At 42.7% G+C, this 23641-nt stretch overlaps 1 protein-coding gene across 5 annotated transcripts in view; it reads right to left on the reverse strand.

The window, feature by feature from the left end:
- EGR2 (early growth response 2) overlaps positions 1 to 23641 on the reverse strand; it is a 169499-nt gene that overhangs the window by 95458 nt on the left and 50400 nt on the right. Inside the window, exons 3-4 of one of the 5 annotated variants that reach the window (XM_089314089.1) lie at positions 18478 to 18530; positions 7023 to 7128 (exon numbers count right to left, since the gene is read on the reverse strand). The exons of 3 other annotated variants lie outside the window; for them this stretch is intronic. The gene's annotated coding sequence lies outside the window, so the exon portion shown is untranslated. The remainder of the gene's footprint in view (positions 1 to 7022; positions 7129 to 18477; positions 18531 to 23641) is intronic. One more of the 5 variants, XM_089314090.1, reaches the window with a different exon arrangement.

Raw genomic sequence — 23641 nt, forward strand, 5'->3', positions numbered from 1 at the left:
ACGAAACTAACAAAATCCCTGCCTTCATGGAGTTTATAGTCCAATAGGGGAGAGATAGACAGTCAAGACATACTTTAACAATTAGACACTTCAATTACAATTCTGCTAAGAAAGAATGGTAAAAGCACCCATAAAAGCAATTAGATTGGTTCCACTAATCTCACAAATATGAAGGATGTGTGAGAGTTTAACCAAGCAAAAAGTGTGGGAAAGCATATTCTGGGCAGAGTCAATCACTATGTGAAGACCTGAGATGTGCTCAGGCACAACAGAGATCAGAACAGGGGCAGGGGGCTGGAGCACTGACAGCAAGGGGGAGAGCAGGAGGTGAACATGGGGACTCAGAGGGATGAGCCTTCTCCTCCGTGTCCTGTCATTACTGCCTTAGCATCTTACAGAGTGAAGTTCCACAACACGTGAATAAATGCACTTTGGAATACTGGAGGTTTGCAGTACTGAATCCAGTTAGTGCCAAATTCACCTTTGCCTAGCGAAAAGAGGTTGGATGAAATAGCTTTCACAACTCTGCTTATGCCAAGAACAGCCTTATAGAACTCGAAACTTACAAGAAGGAAGATACGATCTCTCTTCCCGGCTTTATTATTCATCTATGTCATGGCACTAAAACCAGCGGTTATAAACTAGGTGAGTTCAGCACATGAGTGCAGTAGACTTTGTGGGGTTCACGAGGCCCACTTTTTCTAGAAACACATCACTGTTTTATAGAAAGTGGCCCTTAATGGTCACATTTATATGACAGACACTGTTCTTTGAGGGACCTACTTTCATTTCTGTGCACCAAACCCTTTCCTTTGCTTCTGGACCCGATTCAAATGTCATCTCTTCCAGGGAACCTGACCCTCTCATGGTCTTAATATCTTTCTCATGCTGTTTATATTATATCCTATAATGACCTGTCTCTTCAGGGAACAAAGACGTGTCTTATATTCCTTTCTGTTTCTTCTGGTTATTTGACATAAATGAAAACAAATGAATGAAATCGAGTGGGTTATTTAAAATCTACAAAAATGGACGAGTCATCCTGTGAATATCATAAATGCTACTGCTCAACCCACATGGGCAGTTCTGTCCATCTGGAACCTCACTGTGGCTTTCGAGGGTCAGAGTCCATATCAGGTTTATGGACTTGTTTCCCTTGCTTGGAGAGAATGATAGGAGAGAATAAGAGAGCAAGACGAGCTCTATGTTCTTACAGTATGTGCTCTAGCAGCTGGATTCCCACGAAACCAAAAGTTAGATGAAAAACACAAATGAATGCAGACACTCACAGAGGTCTAAATACTATCATACCGCTGTTTCCATCAACTAGTGACTCAACAGCAAGTCCAGGACTGCACTCAGGGCAGAGAACCCCTCTGCCACAGATGCATCCTCATATCTGGCAGCTACAGAAGGAGACGCCAGGTGTTAGAATGTTATTTGAGGTCAACAATCCATAGGGAAGTCACTAATCTATAGAGGGACCATAACAAAATGTGATCCTAGCACGCTGATGTCAAAAGGGACTCTTAATCTCTTTTTTCACATGCATAAGTAACTGTACACTGCATGTCAATGAGCTTTCCCTAAGCAGCCAGGCCATTTATGTGATACTGGGTATGTATTTTAATGGCATTAGTCTAAAGGTCAAGCAATGCAAAGAAAAGCAGCCAGGAAGCAGGTCGACAGCTCGGGCAGGTAATTGGGCGTGCAAAAGCGCGCCTTTACCGTAGTGACCCGTCACATCTTTATCTCCCCGCTACATGGTGTGGAAATGCTGTTCTTTTATTTTCTCTTCTCTGTTGATGTTAGAAAGCAGCCATCAGGATAAGGATTATCCTTCTAAAACTAATATTGCTGTTGGCAACGGTCTATCAGCAAAAGTTGGCCTTTCACTCTAGAAAAGAGAGTCAAGGAAAGTCAGGTGTCAATTCTCGGAAGAAACCTCAAGTATCACAGAGAAGATAACACAACTGGGAGTGGAGGTGGAGTTAAAAACATGGAAATCCCCAACTTCTACTTCCGGTGTGGAGACCTGGCAGATTAGAAGGCTGGAGCCACAGCTAGAGAATGAACATCTGCCTACCCTCTCTGTCTGCTCATCCATCCTACAAGCATCTATTTAGCACATAAATAATAGTGATGATCAAAATTAGTTAAAGTTTTGTTTGGTTCTCATTACATCTGAGTAATTGGGTACCTTATATATCCTAGCTCCTTAAAGTATCCTAACAACACTATTATTCCAATCTGATGAAAATGGAAACTGAGATTCAGAAGGGAATAAATAAGGCTGTTCGAGGAGTCGGAGGTAGTGGGGCTGGGTCTAACAAAGGCCCATCGGGGCCAGCACCGCGGCTCACTAGGCTAATCCTCCACCTTGTGGTGCAGGCACACCGGATTCTAGTCCCAGTCAGGGCGCCGGATTCTGTCCCGGTTGCTCCTCTTCCAGGCCAGCTCTCTGCTGTGGCCCAGGAGTGCAGTGGAGGATGGCCCAAGTGCTTGCGCCCTGCACCCCATGGGAGACCAGGAGAAGCGCCTGGCTCCTGGCTTCAGATCAGAGCAGTGCGCTGGCCACAGCAGCCATTGGAGAGTGAACCAACGGCAAAGGAAGACCTTTCTCTCTCTCTTTCTCTCTCTCTCTCACTGTCCACTCTACCTGTCAAAAACAAACAAAGGCCCATCGGACTCCATAGTGCAAGCTCCTAAGCCTGACACTGATTCGCTTTCCTATTTCATGCAGGTCTGCTGGGTGCCATGGAAGACACTAAGCAGAGAAAGGCTCTGCCCTCAAGGAACTGATGGTCTACAAGAGAAGAGGAACAGCATAAGGAGCTGAGGAATACCAGTGTGAAAATGGCATCTTTCCCCAGGTTGTACAAAACTCCAAAGCTTATCAGCTTTTCCAGAAGAAGGAGCATTTGGACATGTTCTCTGTTCTCCATCTGGAAAACCATGAGTTAGTAGAAGGAAATTCTTAGATAGTAGAAATGTGTCTCCAGTGGACACACACACACATATTGTGTGTGTGACTAAGAGTGATTTCTCTATGAAAGTTTTGTTTAAGCTAATTTCAAAATGACTGGGTGTTCCTTCAGAATACATCAACTCACTGTGAATATAAAATTATGCTAGAGGGCCAGGAAATGACATTTTAAGATTTTTTAAGTTCCCATGAAGAAAAATGTTTTTGAAGATTTATTTGAAAGTCAGAGTTACACAGAGAGGAAGAGACAGAGACAGACATCTTCCACCTGCTGGTTCACTCCCTACGTGGCCACAACAGCCAGAGCTGGGCTAATCCAAATTCAGGAGTGGGAAATTCTTCCCAGTCTCCCATGTGGGTTCAGAGGCCTGCTACTTTCCAAGGCACATTATCAGGGAGGTGGAGCAGAAGTAGAGCAGCTGAGTCTTGAATTGGTGGCCCTGTGAGATGCCAGATTCATAAGCAGTGGCTTTACTCACCCACTATACCACCACACCAGCCCCCCATGGAAAATTTTAAAGGACACCATAGATACCAGTGGTTGAGTGCTTGCAATGTGCCAGGCTTTGTAGTACACACACTATGTAATTTTACTCCCAAGTTTTGAAGCCAGTTCTTATTCTCCATTTAATGATGGAAAAAAAAAATGAGACTCTGCAAAGTTAATTCTTCCAAGTTCACAGAGCAGTAAGTATCCTGTTAGGAATTGAGCACACATCTCTCCAACATATAGCTACTAAGTAAACCTGTGTGGTCCTGATATGTAGCATTAATCCTAACCATGTAGGAACAGATAGCTCAGTCTTCAAATAAACACTGAGAGATTACTATTCCAAGTCATTTTCCTAAACTCGTTCTTTTCCTTAAGGGAACAAAGTTTTTAAAATAAGAAAGACAAGGAGGAGTGAGAGATAAAGAAGGAGAGGAAGAACTGAATGAAGAAGAGGAAGAAGAAAATAACTTAGGACCAAGAATATGCCAGTCACTTGTCATGGTATCTATTTTACGAAAATATACATGAGAAGGCAATACTTCTGAAAATTATATAGCCATAAAGGCCAACGGTTATTCTTTCAGAAATTCTAATAAGGATGGAAGAAGAGAAAATGAATAGCAAAGACACAAGATCCAGGAGTGGCAAATACCAAAGATCCATTACAAAGCCATGTCTATGGAGTAGGTGTTTGGCATAGTGGTTAATACACCAAATGTCCCACATTGCCCTGCACAGATTCTGTTCCAAGATCTTTATCCTAACTCCAGCTTCTTGCTAATGAAGACTCTGGGAGCCAGCAGTAATGGCTCAAGTAATTGGGTTCCTGCCACCCATGTGGAAGATATGCATTTAACTCCCAGCTTCAGTCTCTGGTCATTGTGGGCATTTGGGGAATGAACCAGTAGAAGAAAGCACATGTTCTCTCTCTCCCTCAAATAAATAAAACTTTTTTAAAATGAAAAAGAAAAAAGCCCATGTATCTCCTCAACACCACCTCCCTTCATGTGTGGAAAGCTGAGGGAGTTTGCCATTCTTCTCTCCTTTGAGTCACTGGGGACAGTGATCCAGTGCTTATTAGAAGAATAAACTGAGGTCAAGAGATGTCCTAGTAGGAAGGGGAAGACTAGATACATAGATGTTTAAGGGGCAGTGTATGCCTGATGGAACTTATCCTGGAGAAACTCATTCCCCAAAGTCTCAATGCTGTGGACAGACCAGCAGTCTCTTTGGAATAAAGTACTATAATTGGTAGCCAAGAACATCGGAGTCCCCAGACAAGAGCAACAGTTCTCCAGACTGCAGCCCTCTCTTGGAAATCAAAACCCTCTTCCATTCTAAGATTGCTGTAGTTAATATGACTGGCAGACAAATGCACAATGATTCAGAAGCGACTGGATTGGGCTTGTCCTTCAAGGATGTAAGGAGATGTTCAAGAGCTTCCCTTTAAGGGGGCAGAAAGCTTACCCCAAATAAAAATACTAATTCCTGGGAATCCAGATTGAGATGGAAGGGAAAGAGGTGTTTCACATCTTTTGGGTAATGAAGACCAAAGCAACTTATGATGCTCTAAGGAGATCTCAATTAATAAAGTTCATCCAATACCAGTGCCTCACATGTCCCACATTGAAGGAGAGGTTAGGAGAGAGGAGAAACATTCGATAACTAGCCCGGGCTAGAAAAATGCAATCTTGAAGAGTTTCTGTATGTCAATGTCTGCTCTCTTCTTGGGAAGACCAATTCAGAGGAAAGTGAACTAGAATCATCATCAAACTATCTCAGAGGCAGCACGTGGAAGGAGTGTCAGCTTAGCCCAACAAGTCCTGATTAACCACCCAATGGCCCAGAGAGGTACTCATTGGCCTGCAGATCTGTATTTAGAAGGAAGGTGTGCTGGGAAGACTCCTGTCTCTTTCCCTCTATTGCTGACCTTTGCAGCAGAGTGAAACTGCTGGTGGCCAGGGCCTCAGCTGTGGTTTGCTCCAGTGCCTGAAGCTCCTACCTGAGACCTCCTACATTGGCACAAGCAGTGAGGATATGTAGCAACCAGAAATTAGTGAGGCCGTCTCTGGAAGTGCCCCCATTCCTCCCACTGTCCTGCTCTGGACACTAGCAGACCAGTGACAAAAGATGAGAAAGATAAAAGAAGGAAGGGGAAGCCTAGTGAGCCAGGACCTCTGTGCCCGGATGCCCCCTTCCATGCACATATGTCCCCTTTGCAAGGCTCAAGGCTTTTCATGCACTAGTCACTCTGCTAGGACCCTTTGCTCACTCCTGAAGAATCAGAAAACAAAGCAAAACAAAAGTGCTTACCAGCCTGAAAGATGTGAAAAGCCTATCTCTTAACCTCATCAAGTTTTCATGTGTGGGTCAGGAGAGGCACAGAATGATGCACCAGTCAGAGCCACGCCCTTGGATAAGACCTGAACTCTAACAACAGTTTGTTTCCTAAGCTATTGGCATGCCTCTGAATAAAAGCAGATGCCATTCAGAAATGGAGAGTTCCCAAAGACTGAGGAATCAGTGTGGGCTTTTATTGGTTATTGCTGAATAGTTATGTCCTATTTATCACTGATTGTTGGCTACGAAAAAGCCAGATAAAGAAATTTGGCCACCTGTGTGCCCGGGGCTTTCAATCACTAACAAGCCAGCCTATCAGAAGGCCCCGTGAGTGAGGGCTCTGCCTAAAACAAAGGTTCTTTGTAAACTTGGTGCCCCAAAGCAAGGGCTTGGAGCTGTGTTGATGCAAGCAGAGGGAAGGGGGAGAGGAAAGAAGAAAAGAAAACCTTTTGCTTTCCTCAACAGAAACTTGGTACTGAGAGTAGGGACTTTTTAAAGGAAAGGGTGTCCAGGAATGATGAGGACCAGGCTATGTTAAAACATCTTTTATGACTTTCCTACCCAGACAGATGATACAGCTCTGACCCCGCTGTCCTCTGGGAAAGGCTCCAAAGAAAGAAGCAGGGGCCAGCATTGTGGTGCACTGGGGAAAGCCACTGCCTGCAGGGCTGGCATCCAATATGGACAATTGTTTGTATCCCAGTTGCTCTACTTCCAATCTAGCCACCTGCTAATGGCCTGGGAAGAACAGTGGAAGACAACCCAAGTGTTTGTACCCCTGCCACCCACATGGGAGACCCAGATAAAGCTCCTGACTCCTGGCTTCTGTTTTGGCCAGCCATCTAGGGAGTGAAACATCGAAAAGGACGATCTGTCTCTCCCACTAACTCTGACTTTCAAATAAATAAAGTTATCTCTTTTTAAAAAAATAAAAAGGGATAAAATGAAGAAGGGAGGGAGGGAGGGAGGGAGGGTCCTGAGCTGGTTATGAATTTTCAAGTCTGCCACTTCAATGTACTTTTGTTGTCATCTTCTCCCAGACCTGGTGAGGTGAAAGATCTTTGTTTTTCTCGCTTGGAGGGAGCTTAAGTAAAGAGGAAAGTTGGAGGGAGGATATGTTCAAGATAAACCAAGGAATCTGGTGATTGTTTTTTAGTATGGAGAGAGAAGAATCATTCTTTTGTAGAACAAGCACTTACTTACATGGGTTTCCCCTATCTGGGGGGATTCCCAGAAATGCAAACCATGTATTTGCAATACTGAACCATTCTGCCCAGGAGCTTCTGTTTTTTTCTGGCTTGTAGGCAACCTGGAATAAAAAGGGAGCAATCAAGACCAGGCCAGAGGATTAGAAATGGACAAAAGAATTAGGAACCACGAGCCCAGACTGTGAGTGTAAGAACTCTGTAAGATGGATTCAGTTTTGTAACTTTCTCACTACTGTCATTTTTTATTAGCACCCTGCTAACAAACATCAACAGGAAACATCCTGATGATAATGTGCTGAGAGATTTTGGAGCCTCTTTCATTGGGGTCATCAGTGGAGTAGGGGTTGGACACCCTCTAGACCAGGTAGAAGAAAGAACCCAAATGGAAGGCTAAGGCAATGTTTTAAGGAAGGAGGCTACGTGAGCAGAGTGTGGGGAACCAACAGGAAGATTAAAAAGGGATTCAGATGGGCTGAGACAGATGCTTACCAACCTCACACATCTGGGACCCCCACCTGCCAAAGGCAGAAAGATTAATCCAGTGTCCCATGATATCCATTCAAATAATTGCTGTCAGAACAAATACCACACAGGCATTTTAAAGGTTAATTTTTATTTTTGGCAAAAACTATAGCCCCATGCTCCCATAGTCTTAAAATTCACATAATGGAATCAAAATTAGCTCCTGTGCCCCACTTCAGTCCTCTCACCTCAGAGCCAACCACCCCCAGCCTCTTCAGGTCTTATCTCTCCTATGCATTTACTACATTTATAGATGATGCAGCTGATATGCTATTTCTTGATTTATTAATTTTAAGCCTTCTTTGCTTCCTATCAAATATAGCAATTCTGCTCATTCATAGACTTACCTCCAATATCCCTTCTCCCATCACCCCAAAATAGCAATATTGTAATATTATTAAATTGTCAATAGTGCTTATGGTTATGCAAATACCGTGTACCACTGATCTGAGCAGTGCCCTGAGCTGGTGATTCTTTTCTCATGTACCCTTCATATCCCCCAGATGCCTGACTCTGAGGATGTCTCCAAGCTCCTGGAGAAGGGATGGCCAGATGAGTATTTTTTTTTTGAAAGGCAGAGTTAGAGAGAGAGAGACAGAGAGAAAGGTCTTCCTTTTTCCATTGGTTCACCCCCCAAGTGGCCACAATGGCCAGCACACCGTGCTGATCCGAAGCCAGGAGCCAGGTGCTTCTTCCTGGTCTCCCATGCGGGTGCCGGGCCCAAGCACCTGCGCCATCCTCCACTGCACTCCCGGGCCACAGCAGAGAGCTGGACTGGAAGAGGAGCAACCGGGACAGAAGCCGGCACCCCGACCGGGACTAGAACCCGGTGTGCCGGCGCCACAGGCGGAGGATTAGCCTAGTGAGCCATGAGTTTCTTCATTCCTTTCTCACCACTATTGTCCGCACCCAGCACTCTGCCTTCATTTATGTTGTTCTCCCACCTCTTCATCTTCCATCCTTCTAAAACCCAACCATACTGTCACCTAACGTACCACTTCCTTCAAGAAGCCTGTCCCTCTTCATTGCTCTTTATTTTTAAACGTCTATCATCCTGGGGCCGGCTCTGTGGTGCACTAGGTTAATCCTCTGCCTGCAGCGCCAGCATCCCATATGGGTGCTGGTTCTAGTCCTGGTTGCTCCTCTTCCAGTCCAGCTCTCTGCTGTGGCCTGAAGGGCCAGTGGAAGATGGCCCAAGTGCTTGAGCCCCTGCACCTGCATAGGAGACCAGGAGGAAGCACCTGGCTCCTGGCTTCAGATCAGAACAGTGCCGGCCATGGCAGCCATTTGGGGAGTGAACCAATGGAAGAAAGACCTTTCTCTCTGTCTCTCTGTCTGTAACTCTGTCAAATAAATAAATAAAAATCTTTAAAAAAAAGTTTCTATCATTCAAAATCTGGATTACACAATGGAATCACTACCTGTGCACTTTCTTATAATGGTAGTGTTATTTTTTTAAAAGATATTTACTTATTTGAAAGTCAGAGAGAGAGAGAGAGAGAGAAAGCAAACAAGCTCTTCCATCCACTGGTTCACTCTCCAAATGGCTACAACAGCTAGAGTTGAGCCAGGCTGAAGCCAGGAGCCAGTAGTTTCTTCTGGGTCTCCCACAAGGGTTCAGGGGCCCAAGCACTTGGGTCATCTTCTGCTGGTTTCCCAGGTGCATCAGCAGGGAGCTGGATCAGAAGTGGAGCAGCCAAGACTGGAACTGGTGCCCATATGGGATGCTGGCACTGTAGACGGTAGCTTAACCCCCTATGCCTCAGTGCCAGCCCCTGTTGGAGTTATTTTTTTTGGGGGGTTATTTTTGTCTCCCCAAGTTTGAGTTGAAGGCAGGTCCTTTCTGCCTCAAATGTCCTCAGCCTTATGCATCTGTCATCCTCAAGGAAGTGCCTTCACAGTGTAGCCCCCAGTACATTCTCTGAGGACACTGCTTTGGGGATTATTATATTTGTTACATGCATGTCCTGTAGAAAGTCTTCACAACAATCAGTTTTCTCTTAAACTCCCCCCTTAACAGAAATGGCTATAATCATAACCCAGGGAAACCTACAAACAAGCTAAATGGTCCCAGTCTTCTTTGACAGGTCCTGCCTCACTCACCCCACATAAGCCTGTTACATCTTAGTGCCACAGTGCCTCCTTTTCTTCCTACTGCCCCCTTCTCCCCCTGTCCCACCACCCTCTCTGCCACCTGGACTACTGCATTAGCTTCCTAATCACCACCCCCTTCCCGTTTTTCCCCTCCTAAACCCGTCTACTTTACATTTTGCTACTGCACAGCTCATTTTCACTACCGGACATCGGCAGTACTTCCTCATTGTTCTACCTTACCTTCCAGGTATTCTGCCTGGCATCAAAACCTTCCCTGTTGCCTTTACTTTTATAATTTTCATCTCATCCTCTATCCTGTCTCCAGCTAGGGGACTCACAATTTCCCACACAGCTCCATGCTGCGGGGCACAGTGGCTCCACACTGGCTGTTCCTTTCTAGGAATGCTGCGTTTCACCATTACTGCTGTCCATGAAGCCTTCCCCGCTCTCTGCCACTCAGCCAGATCGTTCCCTAACCCAAATTCCCATTACTCTCATTCCATCTTTCTTGAGGAGCTTATACATTCCACTTCTTATTATCACTGTTTGTGAGTCTGTCTTATCTCCCAGATCATGGATTTGGTCATTTCCCATTCCATTCCCTGCAAACACAGCAAATTGCACAAATTAGGAGAATTAAGAGCTGAATAAAGGCCTTGTAAGCAAATAAATGAAAACTACATTTTCTGTCTTGAAAATTTTTTCTCTATAGGTCCTTCCAAAGACCATCCTGAAACTCTTTATTCTCTCTTTGGGGAGTGGCAGGGACTAATTTCAGTTTCCAGAGTGAAGTAAAAGAGTTTAGCAAAGTTCTTGGCTTGCCAAAAAATATGGTGCTCTCAGGTTAAGTCAAGGCCTTCCTACTCTTATGCATGGCCCAGAGGTCATGCTATTTCCTAATCCAAAGACCCTCTTGGGAATGAGTTTCTGTCTGGAGAGACTACAACTCAGAGCTGCTAACAGTGACCCAGCAACTCTCCCCATCTCTAAGTGGAAAAGGAAGTCTCTGTCTATTTTTATAGGACTGAGGGGGAGGCAAGAGGAAGCATTTCATTTAATTTCTATTTCTTCTCTTGGCCTCTAGCTTTCTGGCCAAGGTTTTCTATTTTCAAAACTTCATATTATGTAAACATAGGAGGCACTTCTCAAAAACAGGAGCAGCCACTGCTAATTTCCAATCTCCCTTCTGGCACTCTGGGGAGTCCTGCTAAGGATCTCGATCCCAGGCAAATTTGTCTTTGGCTCGCGGTGGCCAACCCTGGGTCAACAGCCTCATTTGGCTCTGTGGACCCCAGACTTTAGCAGGACTCTTTGGTTGAAAACCTTCCTGGAGAAAGATGACGTTGTCCATGACTTTTTCTCTTAGGCCAACTCATGCAAAGCCAAACATGTTTCCGTTGAACAAAGTCTGCTCACGCCAAGAATAACTCTTAAGGAAGCTTCTTGTAACTCATCCCACAATTACACAAATAATTCGAGCAAAAGTGATCCATGAACTGCATGTTCCACAGCTTCACGCTGTATAGACGATGTAGCCTAAACTCATTCTAAACAGTAGATTATCTCTACCTGCCTCCCCTATTAAGGAGATAGGGCAGAAGGCAGACAAACACACAGGTGCAAGCTCCAATGGGGCCTATGTCATTTTCTAAATGGTCCAACACAAACATGCCTTTGCGATTGCTACCAAAGCTGGACAACCTTCATAGTTGTGTATCAAAGAGGGCTGGGCCCACGCCCTGAAGATCTGAGATCTAAGATTAGAGAGTTTACCTTGATGCAGCAGTGAATCAAATGAAATTACAAGAAAACAGTGATTATTTTTATTTTCCGCACCTTTGTCCCACATACCTTTACCCTTGGGAGAGAATTACTGGAGCCAGAATGCAAATAATGTGGATGAAGTACATTAGATGGTTTGGAACTCTTTTAGATTCTTAGTCTTCTCATCCACCAAGGGTAGTAACAGATGGCATAAGATCCAAACTGCTTGCAAATGTTGCGTTTCTGAGTAGAAATGGGCAATTTGGCCAGATTCCAGCTGGTAGAGTCAACGAAGAATAACATAAACCTCGGATACCCCATTGGTAAAACAAAGGAGGTTGAGTGAGGTATTTTCTAAAGTCCCTTCTGACTCTGATATTTTATGATCCTCAGTGGTAAAAAATGCAAGGATTTAGAATGACCAGTCTCATTTTTCCCATTAAACTCCGGGTGAAGCAAGGGCCAGCATTACATTGCATCATCCCATGTACAGTAATATGTGAATGACATTACACAATGCCTGCTTTTATTAGTGGGGGCACTCTTCCAGCAATAATGCAATACCCTTGAGCTCATTCTGGCCTTCTTTGTTAGTCCCTACCCGAGTGCATTGTCAGGAGCTACAAAATATGACATAGACGTTGGAAGTAGGAGCAGCTGAAGAAGGCAGGCACATCAGAGAGTAACACAAGCTAACAGCCTGCAGTCTTGTTCATACTCACAGTGGACGCTTAGTGAATGCCTGGTGACTAAGAGTGAGTAACGTAGAAACATCAGAGGACGTATTAACTGCTTAGAGTCAACACCTTTGCACCTTGCTATTTCCTGGGGGCCAAGTCTCAGTGGGAGTGGAAGGGAAGCAATTCTAATTTAGGAGCGCTTTTAGAGTTCCCACAGGTTAGGGGCTTTCATATGAGGGTACATCAAAAAGTTCATAGGAAATATTTTGGCCCAAAAATTATGAAAATCATCAATATTTTTTCATAATATGTATTTTCATGAACTTTTTGAAGACTCCCTCATATTCTTGTGTTCTATATTCTAATTGTATGGTATGGGTTCTCTTTCATTAAGCAGACACATACTCTATTCCAAAGAGGTTTGTGACAGGAAAAGTTTGCATCAAATCTACACACTTGATTCCTGAGTGAGGCTTCTGCCCCGAGTCCCTGTTGGCTCTCTGATGCTAGATGCACTGGAGTGAGGAACAGAGCTCCTCAGTATCTTCTCACATCTCTTCCCTTGATCCTTCTAAGCCATTTTTCTTGCTTCTCTCCTTTGGAAGCCACTTGGCCCCGTGAAACTCTTGGAAGATACCACCCCTGGTAAAGGGCACCAATGTGCGTCAATGAAGGGAGAGAGAGTAGTCAACAGGTTTAGACTGCATAATCTTCTTTCAAGGTACAAATGCCCTTCCCTCCTTGACCCAGACCTCAAGAAGGAATTGAGTTTAGCATTGTTCTCTGAGAGTCCCATTACACCATTTATATTAGTCAGCCTTTCGTTGCTACAGTGAAATATCTGAGACAAGCTATTCAGGAAAGAAAGTTTTCTTGGCTCATCATTTTGGAAGTTCATGGTCCAAGATGGAAAGAGGCCACTTTGGTGAAGTTTTTCTTGCTGGCAGAGTCCCAAGGCAGCACAGAGCATAACATGTCAAGAGGGAAACTACTTGCTGCCTATGTCTACATGCAATCATGTAAAGTGACAAGATTTAATAACAAGGGCTCCACCCCAACCATTCCATCCAATCCAATCACCTCCCAAAGACCCAACCTCTAAAAACTATAACCACCCTCTTAGTATTAACATAAAATTTTTCTAAGAGTTGTTAAGACTTAGTATTATTAACAAGCTTTCAACACATGGGCTTTGGGGATATTCAACACCTAAACTAATATCCAAACCATAACATCATTTTTCCTTAGAAAACATATCCTTAGCCAACAGCCATTACTATACATGCTACTTTTTTCATATAATGATGATTTCTCTACAGACTCATTTTCACAAGACCATTCCTGAACTATTTTACTGGAATTGGGGTGCTGTTATTTCCTGGGGGCATCTATTCTCTTTCTCTTTTGGTTCCTGAGTGCCAGGTAGCAGGGAAACGTTAAGAGCCAGGTTGGACCCATGGGAAAGAAAAAAACCAAGTGGCCACAGGGAACCCAAGTTTTGAGAGAAATAAACTTTCACAATAAGCCACTTGCTAAATGGAAGAAAATGTTAGGCTAGAAGAAATTTTCTGTTCATCGCCCTACTGTCTCTGCAAATCATGTCTGACTCATAATGTCAGAGGAAGCGCTAGTTCACGTTTGTGGAATGTGGCAGCCAGGACAGCTCCTCTTTCTGAGGAAATGACTGATTTCTCTCTGTGCTCAGTCCCTTTGTGGATGTTCCTCTCCTCTTGTCAACTTGTATTTCACTGTTTTCCCTTTAAGCACATTGGAAAGGTTAGTATCCCTTGTGCTATTAAGGTGTGGAGTATACACCGTCTTAGATCAGTTTGGAGGACTTTTTACTTTCAGGCAATTTAAAGCTGACATCTTCCCATTGAGTCAGTCATTTTCTCAGGGAAGCTTTCATCATTTGCACCTGGAAAGCAGTTAACACTGAACTGAGGTCTCTGCTTAAAAGTCCACACATGTTGCCTCATTAAGAGATATTTGCATTTGTGCATGGTTGGATCTGTAAATGATATTAAAGAAGTAAGAACACAAAACCTAAAACAAACTCTTTAATGAAGCTGGAGTGAGGCATCCAGATGAGAATTCTCATAATTTTGCAAGTGTCACAAATTCTTGGAAATTCCACAAAACAATCTGAATAAATGGACCTCAATAGGCCCTGAAGCAAACATCTAAGGCCTAAGTTATGGTTGACAGGTCATGAGGAGGCAGCTGGGTTGGTGTTACTAGTGCTCTCCAACATGTCTGAAGGCCTTATCACCATATTTGAACATTGGGTCTATTTTTTCCCAACATAATTTTTAGAAACATCCCTAGAAAATGTCTATTGTATATGATCACTCAGGCTCCTAGATGTGACTTTGTGGCCAACCAACAGGGCCAGACCATGAGTGGCCAGCCCTTGCTTAAAGGCACGGGTCCTACCGAATGAATGACCTGCTTTGGTTTTTAGATTAAATGAATCTTCATTTTAATATGAATAGCAAAACAAGCCACTAAACTTCCTGGCGTTTCTTCTTACCAGAGAAGTTGAACCATACACTTTCTTCCCCAATTCTTTTTTTTAAATTTTTTTTTTTTTTTTATTTTTGACAGGCAGAGTTAGACAGTGAGAGAGAGAGGGAGAGAAAGGACTTTCTTCCGTTGGTTCACTCCCCAAATGGCCGCTATGGCCGGCGCTGTGCCCATCCAAAGCCAGGAGCCAGGTGCTTCCTCCTGGTCTCCCATGCGGGTGCAGGGCCCAAGCACTTGGGCCATCCTCCACTGCCTTCCTGGGCCACAGCAGAGAGCTGGACTGGAAGAGGAGCAACCGGGACAGAACCAGCACCCCACCCAGGACTAGAACCTTGAGTGCCGGCGCCGCAGGCAGAGGATTAGCCTAGTGAGCTGCGGCGCTGGCCATCTCCCCCAATTCTTCAGGCCCACTCCCTCTCAGAGCCTCGCCCCATCAAGCCCTCACATCCTTCTAGGGTCAAGGGCATGATGCTAAACCAGGTGAGGGTTAGAGACGGAGTGTGGCCCAGTGATGGAGTGCAACATCAGGACAAGGAGATGATGCTTACATTACCTAGTAACAAAATATAGAATGACTGCTGCAAAAATAGCTTGCTGATAAAAAGCAGCATTTGTACATTTTTGGATACAGAACTGCAGTCATTAAATGAGCAACATTAAGACGTTCTGCTTCTTGTCAAGCAACCTGAGGGGCAAATCAGCTTTTGGAATCAGTGCTTTATGAGACAGTATCCAGGCAATATCCTCTTCCCATGCTACCCTCTGTGGGGGTTTTAGCAGGCCAGTAAAAAAATATACCTCTTTCCTCTCAAAAAATCGGAATGGATGGAAACAAAGACATTTCAGGTTTGTTTTTTTTACTAATAAAAGCTAGTTTGGGGGCTATGAATTTGATAATCAGCCACAGTGGTTTTTCTATCTCATGACTGAGTGAATCAGACTTACCCAACCAGGCACTGGTGGACCTGGACAACTTGTATCCATCTCTAGGGAGGCGAGAGTGGCTCACCCTATGGCAGAGTAGGAAACAAGCTTGAACTAAGGACAGACTGCTCCAAAAAAGTATCATATCATGCTGACATGAATTGAAAGAAATCAGGACTAGCCGTATTTTAGCAAAATATATTTCAGATCAAGGATTCTCACTGGTGGTACAGGGGCCACTTCATCAAGAAGATTTAACAATCCTAAACCTTTGTGCACCTAACAACAGCAGACTGAAAAATCAGTAAAGATATAAAAAAGGGGTCAGTAAGCTATAGCCTTTGGTCCAAATCCAACTGATTGTGAGTCAAATACAACTACATGCAATGTGGATTGTCTACACCCATTTGTGAATTGCCCAGACTTTAGTATTTGTGACAAAGGATGTATAATCCACAGATCTAAAAATATTTATTATGTGGCTCTTTACAAAAGCTTTTTCAGAGCCCTAGACCCCTAATTTTTAAGATTTGACACCATTATCAATCAACTTAATGTATCTGACATTTATAGAACACTCGACTATCGTTTAGATATGGTGTGGGTGCCCGCCAAGGTGTCATGTATTGACATTTTTTTGAAAGATTTATTTATTTGTTTAAAAGAGTTGGGGCTAGCACTGTGGCATAGCAGGTTAAGCCATATGCATTCCATATGGTGCTGGTTCAATTCCCAGCTACTCTACTTCAGATCCAGCTCCTTGCTAATATGCCTGGGAAAGTAGCAGAAGATGTCCCAAGTGCTTGGGCCCCTGAACCCACCTGGGAGAACCAGAAGAAGCTCCTGGATTTGGCCTGTCTGAGACCTGATTGATGCAGCCATCTGGGGAGGGAACCAGTGAATAGAAGACCTCTCTCTGTCTCTCCTTTTTCTGTCTCGTCTCTTCTTGTCTCTTCTCTCTCTCCTCTCCTTCCCTCCCTCTCTCCTTCTCTGTGTGTGTGTGTGTGTGTGTGTGTGTGTAAAACTCTGCATTTCAAATAAATAAAACCTTTAAAAAATGAGTGAGAGAGGGAGACACACACACACACACAGAGAGAGAGAGAGAGAGAGAGAGAGAAGGAGAGAAGGAGGGAAGGAGGGAGACAGATGGAGAGAGCTTCCATCTGCTAGTTCGCCCCCCAGATGGCTACAATGGCTGAGGCTGGGCCAGACAAAAGCCAGGAGCCTGGAATTACATCTGGATCTCCCTCCTGGGCAGGGACCCAAGTACTTGGGTCATCTCCTGCTGCTTTCCCAGGCACATTAGACAGGAGTTGGATCAGAAGAGGCATAACCAGGATTCAAGCCATATAGGATGCTGGCATCACAGGTGGCAGCTTAATCCACTGTGCCACAATGCCAGCCCCTGTGTGCTGAAATTTAATACCCATTATGAAACATTCAAGAGTACAAATGATATAACCGTGCTGTGTAGAGGGGGAGACTTTGAGCGTAATTAAGTTTAGGAAGATTATTAGGGCAGAGTCCCTATGGCTGTATCCTGATAACTTCATAATAAGAGAGACATACAGACATATACACATGTACTCCCCTGTCTCTTGCCATGTGATACCCTATGCCATCTTGGGACTTTACCACCAAGAAGGCCATCACCTGATGCACCCCCTTGACCTTGCATCTCCAGAATCATGAGCCAAAATAAACTTCTTTCCTTTATAAAGTAGCTTGCCTCAAGTATTTTGTTATAGTAACAAAAAGCTGACTAATACACACTCCTTGATATAGAAGAACACACATTCTCAAGTGCATGATACATTTATCATGATAGACCATATTTGGGCTATAAGACAGGTCTCAATAAATTTTAAATGATTTAACTATACAAAATTTGTCTTCTGACCATAATGGAATTAAATTAGAAATCAATATCAGAAATACTTCTGGGAAACACCCAAATATTTGAACTAAAGAATATACTTCAGCCATCTCATGAGTCATAGAAGAAATCAAAAGAAAAATAAATTATTTTGAATTTTATACAAATAAAAACACAGCAAAATTTATAAGCTATTGCTAACACAACACAGAAAAGGAAGTTTTTACTCAAAATGCCTGTATTAGAAATGTTTAAAAGCCTTAAATCAATGACTTCAGCATTCACATTAAAGAACAAGGAACAAAAAGAACAAATTGAGCCTAATTAAGCCTAAGGAAGAAATACTCCAGCTTCCTTAGGAGTAGGAGTTGACTCTAAAATACAACACAAAGACTGCAGAATGGCCAAGATAGTTTTGAAAAAGAACAACATAGCTGACTAATTTCAAGACTTACTAAAAAGTTACAGTAATCCAGTGTGGTATTGGCATAAAGATAGACATATCAGCAGAATAGACTAGAAAGTCCAAAAATAGGCCCATACATGTAGGGACTTCAGACTTTTGATAGATTTTTAGAATGAATTCAGTGGAGAAAGGATAATGTTGTCTATTATCAATCAATATTATCTATTTCATTTAACTCTCATAACAACTTTAGGAGCTAGAATTTGTTATAATACCTATTTTCAGATGAAGAAATTGAGGCCAAACTAACTTGCCTAATATTTTAAACTAATAAGTAGTAGAACTAGGATATAAACTCAGTTTAATTCCAGAGTGAAGGCTTTTAACCGCTTCACTATACTTCATAATGTACTTCCCAGGAACACAAAACACCAGGTACCACAACTTTGAATGAGGTAGAGGAAATCATTATTAAGAAATTTGATCATTTTATTCAAAAATTAACAATTAAAACTTGCATAAATAAATTATTTGAAATTGCAGAAAGGAAGATGTAAAAATAGCTTTCAATACTCACTCTGGAAGCACCCATGTACTTCAACCATTCATTCAATGAATACTTACTGAGTGTTAAGTATAAGATATGCTCTCTACTCACCAAGTGTTTACATACTGACAGTTGACAAGTTACCATCAGCTCATTGTTGTTCTCTATTAGAAACAAAACATTAAGAATAGTGCAGGCTACCTCATGCACTTTCAAGTAATAAAACAGTATTAATTTACTTAAAAAAAATCTTCTATGTACTTTACAGCCTGTGACTGGCTTTCTCCCACTCACTCCCTTTTGAAATATCACTATATGAAGAGTTAAACAGTTCATAGAAAAATGAAATTAAAGTTTACAGTGTTAAAAAATTTTTTAAATCTATGCATAGTTTTTTTTTTTTTACAGAATCTTGTTTTTAAAAGATTAATTTATTTATTTGAAAGTCAGAGTTACACAGAGAAAGAGAGCCAGAGAGAGAGTCTTCCATCCACTGGTTCACTCCCCAATTGGCTGCAATGGCCAGAGCTGTGCTTATCTGAAGCCAGGAGCCAGGAGCTCCTTCCAGGTTTCCCATGAGGGTGCAGGGGCTCAAGAACTTGGGCCATATTCTACTGCTTTCCCAGGTCATCACAGAGAGCTGGATTTGAGGTAGAACAGCTAGGACTCGAACCAGCGCCCATATGGGATGCTGGCACTGCAGGCAGCGGCTCTACCTGATACACCACAGTGCTGCCCGCCCCCGCCCCCCAGCATAGTTTATTTTTTTTTAAAACACATTTTCCATGGTGAACTTACTGAAGGACACTCATACAAAATTGTATAAAATTTACTTTAATATAATAAAACATAATTCTAGTTAAGCCACAAGAAAAATCTTTCCATCCAAATTGACTTTTATCACAGCTCTCTGTGTAGCAGAAAAGTATATGCATTTTAAATTTAGCATGTAAAAATCAAAGCTTTATGTCTTGAAAGGAAGCATATTTTATAAAATAAACATTTAAAATCCACTAGCCACTCAATTTAACTCTATAAAATCTCATTGCATAGGTGTATACAGTACTGTACAATGGAAACATTCTTAACAAAACTACTTAACTCACCAGATTAACCAATATTCTCCACTGCCTCTACAAAATACACTCAGTGACAAGCAAAACATGTTGTATACTTGCAATCATAAACAAATCTGCAGCATGCACTTCCAATTCAGTTGTCTGCCTACCAAGAGTCAATTGCACTTGTTTCCAAATCTATTTATGCTGGTTCTCTGTGTTCCTTTACTTACATAATTTAATCAAGTTATTATACAAGCCAATATAAGTGCAATATGAGGGCAAGAAGAGAATTGCTTCTACAAAAACTTAGTTGAATGTTTGAATTGCCTCTGAATCTAGTGTGGGTAGGATAAGTGTAAAATTTTCTAAGTTTTTCACAAAATTATAGATTCTGGAAGAATTCTTTATTCTTCAGACAACTCTGTAAATGTCTTTAAATCCCTAAAGAACCTCCTTTAAGGATAATGATATTTGAAAAAGTATATGCAGTATTTTAAGTGTGGTTTATGCAAGAAAGATGACAAGAAACTTTTCTTAGGCAAAGATGCACAGGAAATAAAAGGCCTGAAGAAAGGACTGGCTAAAGAGAGTATCTTTATACATTTTAAGTTTAAATAAAATAGTGGAAGTATGTGCACATATAATTATTTCCCTTCACTCTAGCTTGCTTTTGCTCAGCTCTATAGAGGTATAACTGAAAAATAAAAATTTCACACATTCAAGTTGTACAACATAGTGGGTTTTTTTTTTTTTAAAGATTTTTTATTTATTCATTTGAGAGGTAGAGTTATAGACAGTGAGAGGAAGAGACAGAGAGAGAGGTCTTCCTTCCATTGGTTCACTCCCCAAATGGCTGCCACAGCTAGAGCTTGCTGATCTGAAGCCAGGAGCTTCTTCCAGGTCTCCCATGCAGGTGCAGGGGCTCAAGAATTTGGGCCATCTTCTACTGCTTTCCCAGGCCATAACAGAGAGCTGGATGGGAAGAGGAGCAGCCAAGACTAGAACTGGGACCCATAAGAGATGCTGGCACTGCAGGCTGAGGACGAACCTACTGAGCCACTGTGCCAGTCCACAATATGGCGTTTTAATATACATTTACATGGTGAAACGATTACCACAATCAATGTAATTAACATAACCATCACCTCAAAGTTATCCTTTTTGTTGTTCTTATTTTTCAGTATAGCCATAAACTACTAGTCTTAAGAGCATACAACAAGAAGGGCCAGTGCTGTGGTGTAGGGTGTAAAGTCACTGCATGCAGTGCCAGTATCCCTTATGGGCACTGGTTTGAGATCTGGCTGCTCTACTTCCGATCTAGCTCTCTGCTATGGCCTGGGAAAGCAGTAGAGGTCCTTAGGCCCCTGCACACACATGGAGACCCAGAAGAAGCTCCTGGCTCCTGGCTTTGGATCAATGCAGCTCTGCCCACTGCCGCCATTTGGAGAGTGAACCAGCCGATAACTCACACTCACTCACACTCTCTCTCTCTCTCTCTCTCTCTCTCTCTCTCTCTCTGCCTCTCTGTAACTCTGACTTTCAAATAAATAAATCTTTTTTTAAAAAATAAAAAGAGCATAGAACAAGAATGCTTCCACTTCATCGATGCTCCCTGGGCCAATTCGAGATAAATTTGTGTATTAAGAGAATTTTCGTTTTCTACCTTAGAATCACTTTTTATCTGGCTATTTCTCTCCCAATCCCTGCTCCCTATAATCAGTACATTATTGGTCTAATTTATTGATACTGAAATTTGAGAATCAGAATTATCTGGGAAAGTTTTATAAATTTCCACAGCAGTCAGTCCTCTGAGGTGTGCTTATAAATACAAGGTAAGGAAATGCAGTTTATAGAGCTTTCTAGATGATTTTCATCATCAGCCAGGTTTGGGGACTGTAGTGCAATCATACTGAAGAGCCAGTGCTAAAAAGTAGCTTTGGGGTTGGGTATTGTAGTGCCGCTGGTTAAACCTCCACTTGGAATGCCCCCGTCTCGTGTCAGAGTGCCTGGGATGGAGTCCTCTGCCTCAGCTTCCAGTCTAGCTTCCTGCTGATGTGCACCCTAGGAGGCAGCAGATGATGCCGTAAGGACTGGCTCCCTGCCACGCATGTGGGAGATCCAGATGGCGTCCCTCACTCCTGGCTTTGGCTTGGCCCAGCCCCATCTGTTGTGGGCATTTGAGAAGTGAACCAGTAAATGGAAGATCTCTCTTCTCTCTCTCTCCCTCTCCCCTCTACCATTCCCCCCATACTTTTACTCTTTCAAATAAACAAAATAGATAAACTTTTTAAAAAAAGACAAAGGAGCTATAGATACATCCAATTGACATTTCATCATAAAATGTTGGTTGTTCATTGAACATAAAGTTATGGACTGGGAGAAAAGGAATTTGGAAGAAAAAAGTTTCCTAGTCCCAATACAAAGACAATATTAAGTTACGGTGGATTTTCTCTATCATACAAATTGCAAATTCTTGAAATGACAGTAATTTGTTAAACTTAATTTTTTTATTTAAAAGGCAGAGAGACCAGTTCATTCCCCAAATGCCTGAAGAGGCAGGGTTTGGTCAGACCAAAGCCAGGAACCTAGAATTCAATCCAGGTCTCCCAGATGGGTCGCAGGGACTGAAGTACTTGAGTGAGGCACCATCTATTGTCTCCCAGTGTGTACATTAACAAGAAACTGGAATAGAAAGAAGAGCCAGGATTCAAACGCAGACATTTTAATATGGAATGCATGTATCACAAGCTGCATCTGAACCACTTCACCAATGCTCACCTCTGTTTATAAAAAACATTTTAACTGCAGTAGAAACCCTTCCTTCTAATGAAGTCTCTTGGGGAAAAAATACACCAGACAGAACCAATTTTAGCACTCTTCTAGTTGCTGCTGGAGGCCATAGAATGCCCTGTCCATTCAGTATCCCCTTCTTCCTTGTGAAAGCTTGGTAGGGTTTGAATGTGTTTTGTATACTCCTAAACTCTCCTTAGAGTTTAATCCCTCTTGCAAGGCATTGAGCTGGTGGAAATCTAATCTGACTAAGCCACACTTGCCAGACTCAGGGCTGAATGTGAGGATCTGCTCCTCCTGGGTGCTACAGGTGCTCCGCTCCATCCCACCCTCAAGGATTTGCTCTTCTGAAGACTTCTGCTGCCTCCCAGATTCCGTGGACTGCTTTACCTCTCTGTCACTCTACAGTCTCCCATATTTCTTATGTCTCACACTCAGGTGTCCTAAGATCTGACAAGGACAGCCTGTCATCATTCAAAATAGTATCTTTTGGTACAAGGCTCTTGTGTCAAGCCATTTATGGGTTATAAAGCCAACCTATAGACAGAGGTGCCTTTAGGCCGTTGCATGCACTGTCCTATTTTGTTAATGGTGCCAGGGTAATGAGGCCCCATGGATATGAACTATAGTGACATACTTGTAAGAACCACTTTAAATTGCTGTTCTCAAAAGGGAGCAAAAGGTGGCTGGTCCTCAGATTATCATGTTAGTATGTTGGGATATCAGAAGTAAATCAGGGGGCTGGTTCTGTGACCCAGTGGGCTAGGCCTCCACCTGCAGTGCTGGCATCCCATGTGGGTGCCAGTTCTACTCCTGGCTGCTCCTATTCCAATCCAGCTCTCTGCTATGGCCTGGGAAAGCAGCAGAAGATGGCCCAAGTTCTTGGGCCCCTGCATCCACGTGGGAGACCAGGAAGAGGCTCCTGGCTCCTGGCTTCAGATCAGCTCAGCTCGGGCTGTTGCGGCCACCTGGGGAGTGAGCCAGTGGATGGAAGACCCCTCTCTCTGTCTCTTCCTAACTCTACCTCTCAAAGAAATAATTATTTTTAAAAATTAACAAATCAGTCCAAATTAAAACCATAACCTATAGTAACTAATTATAATAAAGTTTTAAGTCTAGAAATATCTGAGCTCATATTAATTAATTTCCAAATGTAAATGAAAGGCTAAAGATGAGAGGAAAAGCATAAATGAGTGATCATGAGCTTCTAAGTGGGCAGAGATTCACTCTGCCTTACGTCAGCATTGTAATATGAGTAGCTTTTAAGCTATGCATTCATTTCAAAAGAGAAATCCCTCCTCATTTATTTCTGCTCTTTCTTACATTAGGCAAATTCAACTATTTTCAAAATGAAGGAAAATGTTTGTGCACACACATTATGCAATACGAAGAATCCTGGGACTCACTGACCACTTCAGTGATTA

This window comes from Oryctolagus cuniculus, chromosome 15 (genome assembly GCF_051225735.1).
Source record: "Oryctolagus cuniculus isolate XC-2025 breed Fujian yellow rabbit chromosome 15, ASM5122573v1, whole genome shotgun sequence".
Taxonomy (NCBI): domain Eukaryota; kingdom Metazoa; phylum Chordata; class Mammalia; order Lagomorpha; family Leporidae; genus Oryctolagus; species Oryctolagus cuniculus.